Here is a 12,625-nt window from a genome sequence, read left to right as displayed (position 1 = left end):
TGTATAAAAGAAGTGGTGTGGGATGTAAGGAATGTGTTAATATTTAATAAAGAAGAGATTGGAGTGAATGTGTGTGTGAGAGTTGTTCTGAGCAAAATGTATACATATTATCTGTTGGATGTGAAGCGGTTGAGGGAAAATGAAGGAAGAGAATTATGGAAACCAAAAGTGTGGAATAAAATGGTTAAAAATGTATAAAAGGGTGGGGAGAGGAGGGATTATCTGGGTTTTCCTTATAGGGATAGGAAAATGTATTATTGTTTGTGCAAAATGTATAGAAAAATATAGAGGGAAAAAAAGAGGTGAAAATGTTGATGTGTTAATAGATTGAGAAATTGAGGGGTGTTTGGGGGAGAGAAAGGGAGTGTGGTGAGAGGGTAGGGGGGGGGGGGCATATGCTCTTACCAAAGGGAGAGAGAAAGAAAGCTTCCCGGAAAGGGGGGAAGTAATTGTGAGGAGCAATAATGTGCTACGAGGGTCCGTTTGGTGGAGTATCGGAGAGAAGGGGCCGGTGCTCCCCTCCGGTGGGAGACCGTCGGAGGAAGAGCATATGGGGAGTGTGCGAGCTGGAAAGAGGGAAAATGTGTTGGATGAGGGAAAACAGGACAGGTGTTTGTCCCTGCATAGGGTGCTAGTTAATGAGGGGAAAGAGTTTTTCTTTATTATAAAATGTATTTGAATGTTGAAATATGAAATGTATTAACAAAATGTATGGGTTGTTGTAATGAAAGGGGGGTTTGTTATTTTCCGAAAAGTAGCTCTGTAAATAAATATAAAAACATTTAATAGAAAAAAAAAAAAAAAAAAAAACGATCCTGCAGGTGGCTCTCCCAGGGCGAGGCTTGCTCATTGCACTTGGAGCTAGCTGACCTCTGCGATTTCCCCACATGCGGGAAACTCGACTGCACAATTTCTGGTAGTGGGGGACTGCGTGCGCGCTCTCCCCTGTTTTTGGACTGTTAGAAAAACAGAAACAAAAATAAACAACAACAACCACCACCCACAGCACAGGTGTTTGTTCAGACAAGCTGCTATTGCCACTGCTTGGGCTTTGGGCCTGGTCAATAACTGTGGCAAAAAAGGAGCAAACACCCACCCACCAAATAGCCAGGTAACAACATCTCAAACAGCGAGAAATTACAATTAGGCACCTGCGCAGACATTTAGGAATAAATTCAGGTGGATTGGGAAATACGGAAACACATATAATTCATGAAAAAAACATTCTAAACAAAAAGGGCCAAGAACTGTACAATATGAGTCGCTGCTGCAGCAGCAGTAAAAATGTATCCCTCTCTTTCCAATGTCCACCTCTCTGGCTGATTGTTTTCTTTTCTTTTTTTGGTTTGAGATACGAATCTCTCTATTATTATACTGAGATAAGTGCAATACACAATGTATAGGTGATTTCAAAGTCACAATTGTATGTTTGATGCCTTTTGAAATATTGTATAAAGCAGCACATTTACAAACAAATCTGGATTCATTTTTTTTTTTTAAATGGCCGTTCCTTGCAGGATATGGGTTTTTATTTCACCCCCTCCCCACCCTAGTTCTACATGGTATGTATGGGTCTCTGTAGCCAGACCACCCCATGTGATGATATCACAAAGGGAGTATACAGTACGTTCTAGAGTTTCTAGGCTCCAAAGTAACAAAGAGCGGCATTTAAAACCAACAGATTGCAAACTATCTGCTGAGCGTTGCAAAAAACAATATCTATCTATCTATCTATCTATCTATCTATCTATCTATCTCTATCCAGGGAGCAGCAGACAGTGTTAGCTTGCTTCTATATTTATGCAAATGCCAGGTAAGCAGCCATGCTGGTAAAGGGCAAAGTGACAATTGTGCCAGCATGACAGGGCACCTCTCCAGCAGCAGCAGCAGCAGCAGCAGCAGCAGCAGCAGCAGCAGCAGCAGCAGCAGGTGTCAGTGGAGGTCAGAAAAAGTGAGTGCCGGCAGGTAGGGTAGATGAAGAAAGCCACCCCAGAAATATGGTGTCCCCCTGTCCCCCTCTCCGCCAGCTGAAATGACAGAGCTGAGCGGTGTTCAAAGTGATTGCTTCTTCCTTTTAAAACCAATAAGAAGTACCTTGCGGCGAAGCTTGGCTTCTCTGGGTGCTTGTTGGATGGGCGGGGGAGGGGCTTTTCTTCTAGGGAGGGGATGTCTTGGATCTATGTTGTTTGACAAATATTCGCTGCTGCTGCTGCAGCTGCTGCTGCAGCTGCTGCTGCAGCTGCTGCTGCAGCTGCTGCTGCAGCTGCTGCTGCTGCTGCCGCTGCTGCTGCTGCTGCTGGACAAATGTTTGCATGGAATGGCCTAAGCTGATCCTTGCTGCAGGTTCTGGCTCAGATACTAGGCCTCAGCTACTGTGGTGGTTGCCGCTGCTGGCTGCTGCCACTGCACCAATGACCAGGCTGCTCTCTCCACAAGGGTGACACTTGTCCTGGGACAGGGCTAGTTGCCCCCCCAGCGCCATTCCAACTCATACTTACCTGGCAGGGGAGTTTTAAGCCATGAGCCTGCAGGGGGCGCCACTGGAGAAAGTCTAAGCTTAGAGCTCGGGAGGCGGAGCCGTGAGAAGTATCTATTTTTTTGGGTGAAAGACCTTAAGAAGAAGAAGGATGGAGAATAGGACGCAATTCATCACGAATACGATAAGATTCATACTGAAAGAAGGACGCAGAGGCCTGAGACTGGAGGAGCTGTGGCTGACTATATTGGAGGGTACGTTAAAAATAAGGAAGGAACAAGTGTACTGTATCCAGGAGTTCCAGAGGCGAGGTTTCTATGATGTTACTCTTGAAACAAGCGTGGATTGCGTGAATTGTATGGAAAAAGCCAGAATGGACAAGGGTGAGGACTGCATGCAAGGAATTGAGCTGGTGCCGTGCTTTGCGAAGGGAGAAATCCCCATAACTGTTCATATGTACAATCCGTACACACCGCCAGAGGATGTAAAAATTTTCCTGTCTAGGTATTGCGAATCTGTAAAGGGAGGGGAGAGGCTGAATAACTTTTTTGGCATTTATACTGGTAAAACCAGGTATTGGTGCAAGTTAAGAACAAGTGCAGATGGAATTGGGGGAGTCATGCACCCTCCAGGGAATTTTAACATTGGTGAGAATCGGGGGTTCTTGTTTTACCGAGACCAGCCGAGATACTGCAGGTTTTGTTTTAGCTTTGGGCATACACAGGAGATCTGTGAAAAAAAGGATATAGCAGTGTGCCGTAAATGCAAAAAAGAGGGCCACCATACAGCGGTGTGCAAGGAGACAACCTGCTGCGATTTGTGCGGGGACACAGGGCCAGACACTGTATGAAAAAAAGATCTTATGCCCAGGCTGTTGGAAGATTGGAAGTGTGTGAGCAAAGTGCGGGCTTTGCTTCTGCAGAATCTCCTTATGACAAGGAACATGGAAGTGAGCGTATGGAGGAAACGCCCGTTGTCCCAGCTGTTCTAGGTGTGGTCCCTGACGAGCAGACAAGGCGGGGAGCACCTGAAGCTGAGGGGGTGGAGGCCAGAACGGAGGAGGAGGAGAAAGAGGAGGCGGACCTGCCTGATACAGACCTGCCTGATACAGACTTGCCTGATACAGACTTGCCTGATACAGACCTGCCTGATACAGACCTGCCTGATACAGACCTGCCTGATACAGACCTGCCTGATACAGACTCTGATGTGATGTTGGCAGAAGGAGAGGAGCCTCTCATGGCGGAGACTCTTGAGGTAGCAGATAAGGAGGAGGAGCTGCGCCAAACAGAGGAGGAAGGAATAATGGACATACTGGATGCTGGAGAGAAAGAAGAACGCCGAGGAAAACGAAAGAAGAAGGAGGAAAGAAGCACCCCTTCAAAAGTGAGGTGCCATGAAGGGGCTCTGCCGGGTACTGCCAGCGAGACATCTTGCAGCAGCAGAGAGGAGGAGTACTCGGAAAATGTGTACAGTCCCGGGGAGGGTTCCCCCCACCCTATTCTGGTCCGCAGATGGGCAGGGATCACCGGGGGGCCAAAGTGCAACGTATTTGGAAGAGTCCCAAATGGAAAATTTTATGCACGGCTTCAATGACAAGGAGGGATTACCACCCCCCCTTTCCCCCACGGATGACTTAAGATGAGTATGGTTTTTTTCACTTTCATGATGGTATGGGGTGTTTTTCTCTCTTCCTAAGGGCTGAATGACTCTAAAATTAGCATCACTTAATGTGAGAAGTTTGAAAAGCCCGGCTAGGAGGGCCAGGATTCTGGACTTGGTAGCAAAAAAAAAAAATGACATTGTTTGCCTGCAAGAATGTGGGATTTCAGACCCACCAAGAAAAGAGGTTTGGGTGTGGGGAGAATCTCTGTGGTCTGGGAGCCAGGAGAATAAAAATAGTGGGATAGGGATTTTGTTTAGGGGTCACGAATTTAAAATCTGTAAACACAAGGTGATAGAACCGGGAAGGTTAATGTTAGTTTTGTTTGAATGGAGGGGGGAAATGTTCAGGTTATTTAATATGTATGCATCTCCAAAAGAGAAACAAAGAAGAGATTTGTTTGAGAAATTGAATTTTTTTTTGCCAGGGAGAGTACAAACCCTGGTGGTGGGGGATTTTAATTGCATACTGAATGAGGGGGATAGGGTGGGAGGGGCGGAAAGGAGCAGACCAGATGCTTCGGGTATTTTTTTGAAAACCCTTTTGAGTGATTTTAGTTTAAGGGACGCTTTCAAAGTTTGGGGTAAAGGGAAGAGGGAGTTTACGTATTTCAGTGAGTGCGGGATAGTAAAATCAAGGATTGACCATATTTTCATTTCTAAAGGAATAAAGGTGGGGGAATGGGAAGTTTCAAAAGAATTGTTTTCAGACCATGTATGTGAACAATGTATTTCAGAACTGGAGGGAATGGAAAAGCATGGAAAGGGTTTCTGGAAATTGAATGTTTCATTGCTGGAGGAGGAGTGGATAAGAAACAATATGAACGAATGTATGCAAAGTTAAAGGGGGAAATGGGGGAGTATGGGGAAGTGATTGAATGGTGGGAATGGGTTAAGGGAGAAAATAAAAAAAATTGTTAAAAAAGGTGTAGAGAAGGCAAGGAGGCAGGAGGAAGAGTACAGGATGGCAATTTTGAGGAAACAGTTCCTCTATAGGCTAAGAGAAATGGGGGTAAATGTGGAAGAGGATCTGGGGAAAGAAAAAAAGTTTTTAGGGATTTAATAGAGGGGAAAGGTAGGAAAATAATCCACGCAGCTAGGGTAGAAACTGTGGAGAAAAATGAAAGGTGTACTCCGTTCTTTTAAAAAAAAGCTTATACAGGGAGAACCTTTTTATCCCCAGTGTTAAACAAAGAGGGGGGGGGAGGTGAAGAATACAGAGGGGGTGTTAAGAGAGGTGGAAGAGTTTTGCGAATCTGTAAAGGGAGGGGAGAGGCTGAATAACTTTTTTGGTATTTATACTGGTAAAACCAGCAATTAGTTAAGGGTCCCGCAACGTTAGACCCGGAAGTTATATGGTTGAACAAGTTTTATGTGATTTAATATGTTTAGTTGCAATGCCTTTTGAAGGAGGGCTCTCCGGCCTCCCTGATGACTCTCAGAGAGCGGCGCTCAGGGAAGTCTCCCAGAGGCAATAGGCCTACTACCTTCATCCTTAGAGAGATGAGGGTCTCTAAAACTGGGCTCTTGGACAGCCCACTTTCTTTTCTTTATCCACTCTTTTCTCACCCCCCTCTCTTTCCCCTCCTCCCCCATCTCCCCCATGCCCCCCCAGCCATCCACGTGCCCAGAGAACACAGGGGACGATCTTGCAGAACCAACTCTCATCAGCACCAGGTACTCTATACAAAAGAAAAGTCGCACATAAAAATGAACACAACCCTGTTTCTCTATCCACACACACCCAGCAGGGACGAGCACATACGCAGACGGCCAGGGTCTCCAGAAACCAAGATTCCACAAAAATCCTACTCAGAGGTCAAGACAAGGTATGACTGTAGAGACGCCCACCACCTTGGGAAAGTGGAGGGACAGACAGAAGTCCTGAAATACCATCCAGGTAACAATGGCCCATAACACAACACTTAAACTAATATCCCTAAATGTCAGAGGACTAAACTCAGTACTTAAAAGACGGCTCTCTCTTCAGGAGCTCAAAAAGACGAAGGGAGACATCCTGTTTTTACAGGAAACTCACTTTAACACGACAACACCCCCCAATACCTTCCAGAGATATTACCCTCAGACCTACTATGCAACCTGCCCAACCAAAAAGAGAGGGGTAGCTATTTTGTTCATATATATGTATATACGCCCCAAACGAGGCCCAAGCTGACTTCCTGAGAGAACTTTGTGACAGCCTAGCTCCCCAGCCTAGAACTACACTGTTGTTGGTCGGAGACCTAAATATGCTTGTAGACCCCGACCAGGACAGGATGAGCACATTAGATACCCCCCTCCCTCGTGCTACGGAGAAAAATGCTAGGGAATTCCGTAACATACTGAAAGAGTTCGCATTAATGGATATCTGGCGAGCTCAGCACCAGGGTCAGAGGGACTACTCCTACTTCTCCCCCCCGCACCAGACCTACTCAAGGATTGATTATTTTCTGGGTACTAAGGATATCTTCCAGGCAACCTCCCAGTCAGATATAGGATCAATATCCTGGTCGGACCACGCCCCGGTCTCGCTGACGCTCTCCCTCCCCTTCTATAAAAATAGCCAATACAACTGGAAACTAAATGATTCTCTGTTAAACCAACCAGATGTAGAAATAGAAATTAAACAAAAACTCAGAGAATACTTTACACTGAACAAGGGCTCCGTAGAGTCATCAGCGATGCTATGGGAGGCCCATAAGGCTACAATCAGAGGGAATATCATTTCCATAGCCTCATACAAGAAAAAAGCACGACAGAAATTGTACAACGAATTGGAGGGAAAAGTCCAATTACTGGAACAAAAACATAAAACTAATCCCTCAAAAAAATTACTCAAAATATTAGATAAAGCCAGATCTGAATTCAAACAGATACAACTCGATGAGGTGGAGAGGGCGCTGTGGTGGACCAGGCAAAAATACTACGATAAAGGGAATAAGGCCGACCGGTTATTAGCATCCAAGCTAAGAGGTCTGAGAAATAAAGCCCAAGTATCAGCTTTGCAAACAAAGACAGGTGCCAAAACATATTGCGAGAAACAGATAGCAGCCGAATTCTCAGACTTCTACTCTAAATTATATAATCTAAAGTTCCCAAAAAATAGATCCTCTAACGAGGAAGCTATAGCTAAATATTTAGATTCATGTAACCTTCCAAGCCTCTCAGAAGGGGATCTTGCAGAACTAAACAAAGAAATCTCCCAAGAGGAGCTCTTAAATACCATCTCCCAACTAAAACCTAGCAAAACGCCAGGCCCAGATGGGTTCTCCAATCAACATTATAAGACATTCAAGCTAATTCTAGCTCCATATCTCCTTGATATGTTCAACGAGTTTCTGGAGGGAACAACCATCCCAGCATCTATGTCTAAGGCCAATCTAGCAGTCATACCAAAGGAAGGGAGAGACCCACTACAGTGCGGTAGTTATCGCCCCATAGCCCTCCTTAATTCGGATCTAAAACGTTTCAGTAAAATTTTGGCCAACAGATTAACCCCCATACTACCAAGCCTAATACACATAGATCAAGTCGGGTTTATTTCCGGCAGGCAGGCCTCAGATAATACCAGGAAAATCATTTACATAATCGACCATGTACATCTCTCATCCACGAAGGCCATCCTATTGAGTCTAGATGCGGAAAAAGCATTCGATAGGATCAGATGGGACTTTTTAGATCAAACATTAATCAAATGCGGATTTAAGGGCCACTATCTGGCAGGGGTCAGAGCCCTGTACAAAAGTCCCACGGCCGTCGTGAAGCTCCCAGGAGGAGACGCAAACCCTATAAACATTAAGAATGGCACGCGACAAGGATGCCCCTTGTCTCCGCTTCTATTTGCCCTCTCTATCGAACCCTTGGCAGCAACAATTAGAGAGGATAAAAATATAAATGGTATTGAAATTGGGGGGACAAACTATAAGATATCCCTCTTTGCTGATGACATTATCCTGACTCTGGCCAACCCCTTGACCTCACTCCCGAATTTACACTCACAATTAGACAAATTCAGCAAACTCTCAGGATACAAAACTAATATGGATAAGTCGGAAGCATTAAATATATCCCTACCCCACCCCGAGGTCAAATTACTGCAAATAAATTTCAATTATAGGTGGAGCTCCACAAAAATCAAATACCTAGGAATACAAATAACACGGGAGTACAAAACACTATTTCAATACAATTACCCACCCCTATTTGAGAGACTAAAAAAAGACCTTCAAAGCTGGAATGGATATCAGATATCTTGGCTAGGAAGAATAGCCACGGTAAAAATGAACATCCTACCAAGACTTCTGTATTACTTCCAGACTCTCCCTATTGATATCCCACTAGGTGAACTCAAAAATTTGCAAAACAAAATCTTCCAATTTATTTGGCAAAATAAAAGACCAAGGGTAGCTGGAACTATCTTGCTAGCACCAAAGGAAAGCGGAGGCTTGGCAGTCCCGGATATCATGAAATATTATTTGGCGGCCCAACTCAAACAAGTTATAATGTGGAACAACGAACCAACCACAAGCTGTTGGATTGGGATTGAGTCTGCCTATGCGAGACCTCTCTCACTCCCGGCCACCCTGTGGACCGAGAGGGGTAGGGAGACCTTCTCAGAAACATTAAAGCTGGGAGCAATGAAATGTACATGGAGAATATGGACTAAAAATAAAGATAGGTTTAACCTAACGGCCTCACCCTCACAACTAACGCCCATATTTAACAACCCGGAGTTCCCACCAGGCTTGTTCCCACAGAGACTCAGTGAATTTAAAAAGTTAAAGATAATGGTAGCAGAGCAGTTTATAGGAAACGGAAAGATCCTATCGATTCAAGAACTAGAGAAAAAACACCAAACAGTGAACCTGCCAATATTTGGCTTCCTGCAGATCAGGCATTACCTGCAAACTCTTTCCAAAGAATTAACATTTCAACCATTAACAAATTCCGAGCGCCTATGCAGGAAAGGATATTACTGTAAGGGGTTGATTTCGGAAGTGTATCTGGGTCTGGCAAGAACAGCAGGTTGTTCCCAACACAATTATATGCTCAAGTGGGCGGAAGATTTGAACATAGAGATCGATAGGGAAGACTGGGAGGATATCTGGGAGGCAGCTTCCAAAACATCAATATGCACCACCACCAAAGAGAACATTTATAAAATTCTATTTCAATGGTACTTAACCCCGAGTAGGTTGAGCCAGATCTTTCCCGGGACCCCAGATTTGTGCTGGAGGGGATGCGGACAAAGAGGAGATATGGCTCACATCTGGTGGAATTGTCCAAAGATTCAGGTGTTCTGGGTCATGATCAAATCATTAATCCGAGAATACCTGGGGGTGGAGGTTGAGATGGACCCGCTGACCATGGTGCTGGCTAAACCAATTGACGAGCTAGAGACGGCAGAAAACAAAATGACAATACACGTACTCACGGCAGCTCGCTGTTGTGTGGCAGCTGCCTGGAAAAAAATAAATCCACCATCCAAACAGACAATACTACGAAGACTCCGCGAAATAAAGTCAATGGAGCTCCTTACAGCAAAACTAACCCAAAAAATGGACAAGTTCCATAAGACATGGGAAATATGGCCAGGTGTGTAACAGACTACTACGAAAGCTATCGGAAAAAACTAAGGGGCCAATTGGGCTGGTCCCCCCCCCCCTTCCCCCCCCTCTCCTCCCCTCCCTTTCTCTCCCTCCCCAACTCTACTTTCCTCCCCCTCTCCTTTCACCCCTCTCTCTCCCCCTATCCTTTCTTTTTTCTTCCCTGACAATAAAAGTTGCACACAAAGAAGCGGCCGCTTCCACTTTAATGTACCTAATGGGGGAGTATGTGAATAGGCAATACTCAACACAACTAGTTACATATTTAACTTAAACAGGAACAATGATTCGTGAATATTTACTATGTTGTACATGACAGTTAGTACTCCTCCAATGTTTGTAAAACGAAATGTATGATATGTGTGTACACTGCCGACACAGTTTATCCGAGTGCGGCTCATTCCGCAAGCCGGGAAATGTCCCGGCTTGCGAGCCGCACTCCCTCAGCGTGCCGCGCATCACCGATGCGCGGTCACGCATCATCGGGTGCCAGCGCCCCCTGCACGCGCGTCCAGGGCTCCCCGAGGGAGCCCTGGTGTCCCGCGATCGCGGGACGGCGGCAGGGGGTTCCGGGGGACCCGGCAGCGGTAGGGAGAGCGCCCCGATCGGAGGGCGTTCTTCCGCTGCTTCGGCGCGCGCCCGTCACCCTGCGGCGCGCGCCAGGATACTGCTGCGGCCAAGAACGGGCAAATGCTCGAATAAACTTGGCCGCAGCAGTACATATTTAACTTAAACAGAAACAATGATTCGTGAATATTTACTATGTTGTACATGACAGATAGTACTCCTCCAATGTTTGTAAAACGAAATGTATGATATGTGTGTATTTTGTGAAAAACAATAAAAAAATTGAAATAAAAAAAAAAAGCTTATACAGGGAGAACCTTTTTATCCCCAGTATTAAACAAAGAGGGGGGGAGGTGAAGAATACAGAGGGGGTGTTAAGAGAGGTGGAAGAGTTTTACACAGACTTATTCAAGGAGAAGGAAAGAGACAGCAGTATAGAAAAAGATCTAATGGAGCAAATTGAAAAAAAACTTAACAAAGAGGATCAGGATTACTTGAAGAGAGATTTAAATGAGGAAAGAGATAAGGGAAGCAATAAGGGAAGGGAAAAAAGGGAAAACGCCAGGAATAGATGGACTACCACACGAGTTTTATGAGCAGATGTGGTATGTAATACCAGATTCCTTCAAGGAAGGGATTATTATGTTGATCTTTAAAAAAGGGGACAAAAAAGATCTAAGAAATTGGCGTCCCATAACCCTGCTGAACTGGTATTATAACATTTTGGCCAAAGTAATAATGGTAAGACTAAAAATGGTGTTGGATAAATTAGTTGAGGAGGAGCAGGTGTGTGGCGTACCGGGGAGGCAGAAAACAGAGAACCAAATATTAATTAGAGATATGATTTGGTACTGTAAGGAAAGGGGACAAGCGTTAGTTTTGGTTAATATTGATTTTGAGAAGGCTTTTGACCGACTTTCACATTGTTTTCTGTTCAGGGTGTTAGAAAAAATTGGGATACCGGTGGAGGTTGTAAGCTGGATCAGGGTTTAGTACAGGGATATATTCAGTAGAGTTTTGGTAAATGTTTTTTTGACAGACAAGATAAGTGTAAAGTCTGGAGTAAGACAGGGATGTCCGCTGTCACCTTTGGCTTTTGTATGTGCTTTAGAGCCGCTTCTGCAGATCATCAGAGGCGACAAGATAATAAGAGGTGTGGAAATACTGTACCAGGGAGTGGGGGTAGAAATGTAAAAGTATTAGGCTATATGGACGACCTGACGTTGGTGTGTACCACTCAAGTGGCCCTTAGAAGGGCTCAGTTTCATATTGAAACCTTCTGCCAGGCTTCAGGTTTCAAAGTGAAATGGAATAAAAGTAGCTGCAAGGCTTTTGGAGAATGGCAGAATTTGGATGTTTGTGGGATCCCTGTGGAAGAAGAACATTTAAAATTGTTAGGGGTGTCTTTTGATGAAGATTTTAGTGGAGAGGTTAATTGGGAAAAGATTGGGGAGAAAATAAAGAAAAAAATCCAGTTTTGGGCATTGAGGAAATTGTCGTTTGAGGGAAAAATTTTAGTTACAAAGGCGGTATTGGTACCAATATTGATTTACATGGGGATGGTTTTTCCTCCAACAACAAAGTGGATTAGGAAAATTATGCGTTTTTTGTTTATGTTTATTTGGGGGTCAAGAGTGGAAAAATTGAATAGAGGGATCATTTTTAAGGAGAAGGGGAAAGGGGGGCAAGGGTTCCCTAGGATCGAATTGATATTGGGGGCTAAATATGCGCATTTTTGCATAAAGCTAGTCAACAAGTTTTCAAAGATGGCTTGCATGTTGAGGTACGCTGCCGGGGGGATGCTGAGGAGACTAGGGTCCTGTGAAGCAGATTTAAGGCGCCCTGTCTGTTTCATGACCCCCTTTTTTTTACGGGGTCATAGAGGGTTTTATCAGAGATTTCAATTTGAGGGTGGTTGACAAAACTCTTTGGGAGGACCATAGAAATTTTCAAAAAGTGATTAGGGATAGAGACGAGTTTGAAAGCAGTGGATGGCTGATTGAAAGCAAGCTAAAGGAAATGTGGAAAAAATTGAACCACAAGGGATTGATTAATTCCCAAAAAAACGTTGCTTGGATGACAGTGCATAGTTGCCTCCCAGTAAGAGAATTTCAGAAGAGAAGAGACCTAGCTAGAACTGCAAGGTGTCCAAGGGAAGGATGTGCAGGGATTGAGAGTGTGGTCCATCTGTTTTGGAATTGCACTTTTGTGAGATCGGTGTGGAAGTGTATGGGAATTTATTTCTGGAATTGAAGGAGTAGGTATTAATGTTAGGATTAGGCTAATTAAAATACGTGAGTACACAAGATTGACA

At 44.6% G+C, this 12,625-nt stretch overlaps 1 pseudogene; it reads left to right on the top strand.

Moving 5' to 3' along the window:
• The first annotated feature begins 807 nt into the window (after positions 1-807).
• On the top strand, positions 808-948 carry LOC142474148 (U1 spliceosomal RNA; annotated as a pseudogene).
• Positions 949-12,625: the final 11,677 nt, after the last annotated feature.

Source organism: Ascaphus truei (genome assembly GCF_040206685.1).
Source record: "Ascaphus truei isolate aAscTru1 chromosome 13 unlocalized genomic scaffold, aAscTru1.hap1 SUPER_13_unloc_9, whole genome shotgun sequence".
Taxonomy (NCBI): Eukaryota; Metazoa; Chordata; class Amphibia; order Anura; family Ascaphidae; genus Ascaphus; species Ascaphus truei.
This window is presented reverse-complemented; position numbering and strand designations above follow the sequence as displayed.